General features: G+C 41.7%; 1 pseudogene; it reads left to right on the top strand.

Moving 5' to 3' along the window:
- The first annotated feature begins 2305 nt into the window (after positions 1–2305).
- Positions 2306–3359, top strand: part of LOC102204204 (craniofacial development protein 2-like) — a 2882-nt pseudogene continuing 1828 nt past the window's right edge.

Raw genomic sequence — 3359 nt, 5'->3', positions numbered from 1 at the left:
TAAATAATTATATAAACGTTTCTAAATCTAAATATTGTACTTTGGTAGAATTAAAAATAAGTGTAGTGCAGGTCTATGATGATTTTTAGTGCTGCTATCATCTAGTTCTGGTTCTGTTTTGGTTAAGTCCTCAGTAGTCCTGATTTTGAACTGTTGTAGTCCTGTTTTAATTCCGGATCAGTTCTGGGTCTGGTTGAATTGGGGTTTAGTCCCTGTGTCTTGATGCAGCCCCGACTTTGTTCTGCCTTACTGCTTAATTAAAAAACTAGTTTAAGGTGTCCTGCAGATGTGATATATATATTTTTCCTATATGAGTGATTCTTTTTTGAACAAAACTCAGAACACAGCGTCCATATTGTGGCCAATCACATGCGAGGATATGGGATAATATCATTATGTGAGAGACACGACAGTCAAGTGGAGCTTGCTTCTGTCCTCTCAGTAAGTGAGTGAGACAGTAGACAGTGATGAGGAGGGCTGTGTGAGTGCATCGCAAAAACACATAAAATGCTTACACCCATAAACGAAGCAGCTTCTGGCTGCAGTTTAAAGACTTTTTTGTCTCGGTCTTGGTCTTGGTCTTGTCTTGGTCTTGATACCCTCTGGTCTTGGTGTTATTATAAATAACCGATGATGACAAAACTAAATAACATAATCAAAAGGTCCACAGTTTGATTGCTGATAAGTTAATATGCCTGTGGAGTATTACTTCCCAGCTTCCTACAGAGTTTATTTTAATGCTTCACGTAGCTGTAGCGGTCAAAGTGTGCACTTGTATCCAGGATCTTTAGCTACACTCAAAGTTACCCTCCGAGCTTAAACTGTCCTAATACCACCTACAACCTCTCGCAGGAACACAACTGTTCGAAGCTCGTCCGATAATTGCTAAGGCTATATTACATAACAGTAAAAACAGATTATATAAGAGGTCAAATTGATTTTCCCAGCCTACTGTCGTCCTCTGCATCTTGACTCTATGGCAGCAGCTGTCCTGCAGAAACCAACAGCGACTCGCCCTCACGTCATGTTTTGCCCACTGCCAGAAGACAGATAGTACTGTATGCTATTAATCCCTTTAAGACACACAGATGTCAGTGAATCACCACTTCACAGGAGACTACACATTTCATCTCAGGAAATGGCTTTTCTTCCTGCAATTAAATCTGCTGACCAGCAAACGTTCATCACGTTTGAGTTTCTGCATTTTGTCAGGCTGCCTGTTCAGACAGAGGAGAGCACACTAGAAGCCTTTTAACTAGATCTTATTAGGGCTTTTTCACAATTCCACTTTCCAGTAAAATGAATTAGGCTTTTCTCCCGCTAATTTCCTCAACTGATCATGTTGCAAAATGCATGCGCCTGAGGGAGACGTTCCTTGAAAGCCTAATGCTCTTAATAGAGTCCCAAAAGCCACCTGCTCCCTCTCTCCAGACTTTCTCACTATAACATGTCTTGATAAGACGTTGCCAGCATTTACATGGCCAGAGACGAATCATAAAGGCTTCGATGAAGCCTAAAAAATGTGTTGTTAGTTGTTTAGACCGAATGGCAGGAGATGCAGTTTTGAAATAGCTGAATCTTCTCTCTGTGCAGTGTTTACGTGAGCCAGCAGTAGACGGTCCACCAGGTTTGTGTTCACTTTGTACTGGCTTGCAGACCTTCTGTGCTGTTCAATTTAATTTCTCAACAAGGTGGCAGATTTTCTGTTTTTCTGAATTATTACATGTACGTTACTGTTTTTAGTAATCCATGACTTCAGACAGGGTTCTGATCGCTCCCAAATTAGGAAGCAGTTTCTTCAGCCAATGGCAAAACAAGGAGTCTGTCATAGAAGTTTATTATAGATGACTTGGTTCCCACGGAGCCCTAATCTCAGTGTCATGGAGTCAGTGTGGGATTATATCAGGAGACACCGAGACTGTCTTTAAATATGAAGAATTAAAAATATTTAAACATATCTGAGCTTAATCAGATGTTTATTAAACAACAATATTTCATATGGGGCTATTAAGGATTTATCTTTCGGTCTAAGACTTTGAAATTTCAGTAAATGGCACAACTATTACATGCTTTAATCAGCCCTCTGAAGTGATCACTGCTGTTCAAACCTGTCTCTAACTCCAAGCAATTAGAATATGTAGTTTTTAATTAACTCCGCCATGGCCGGTTCCAAGCCCGGATGAGAAAGGAGGAGAGTTGGGCGTCGGGCTAGCAACCCGTACCTGTAAAAAACCCTACCGCTACAGAAATGACAAACGAAAGCAGAAGTTTTGGACAATGTGGCTGGAATTCTACTTCAAACAGGATGAGGGTGCTGGAAGAAACCAAAAATGGCATCCAGCGCCCGATGGAAGCATTATTCTCTGCCAAAACCATCACAAGAATTGGGACATGGAACGTTCGCACGTTATATCAGAGCGGATGGCTGGCTCAACTTTTGAAGGAGTTTGACGATTATCAGCTAGACATCCTTGGAATCAGTGAAATGAGGTGGATAGAGAGTGGCCGAATTATCAGCGATGGCAAGACGATCTTGTACTTGTGTCATGAAGATCGACATTAACATGGAGTGGGGATCGTATTGAGCAAAGAAGCCGTGAGCGCACTCATTGTTTGGAAACCTGTTAACGACAGCATCATCACAGCTCGTTTTGGATTTGGACACGCCAAGAAGACCATTGTGCAAGTCTATGCACCAACGGACAATACGGAAGACGCTTTCAAGGACAATTTCTATGATCAGCTGCAAGACATCTTTAATGACATCCCGAATTACGACCTTAAGATCCTCATCGGAGACTTTAATGCCCAGCTGGGCGGCGACCGATTGGGATTGAAGACAGTGGTTGGATCGCATGCATCTTCAACGCATCTCAGCGATAACGGCGAATGATTAGTATCCTTCTGCGAGCACAATGGGCTGTGCGTTGGAAATACATACTTCCAGCACCGAGAGACCCACAAGAAGACATGGCGGTCACCGGATGGGCGTACATTCAATGAAATTGATTTTATCTGCATCAGCCAAAAATGGAGGTCGGCTTTGCAAGACATAAGGGCATGTCAAAAAGCAGATGTTGGATCTGACCACCACCTAGTCAGAGTGTCACACAGCGGAAATTTGTGTTTTTATGTTTTATCAATCTGTGTATTGGTACATAGTGTTGATTTTATTTGCATGATTTTTATAGTGATATTTATATTGCATGTTTGTTTGTTGATATTTATACTGCATGGTTTTATCCTCATATTTATATTTGTGTTAATGTTGTACCATGTTCCTTTAACCCACTGTGGACTAAACAGATAATTGTAGGCACCTGTGAGGTGGGGGCGTTCCCCAAGGTGGCCTATCAGCC

Source organism: Pundamilia nyererei, unplaced genomic scaffold (genome assembly GCF_000239375.1).
Source record: "Pundamilia nyererei isolate P.nyererei 1_Seehausen unplaced genomic scaffold, PunNye1.0 scaffold01831, whole genome shotgun sequence".
Classification (NCBI taxonomy): Eukaryota; Metazoa; Chordata; class Actinopteri; order Cichliformes; family Cichlidae; genus Pundamilia; species Pundamilia nyererei.
This window is presented reverse-complemented; position numbering and strand designations above follow the sequence as displayed.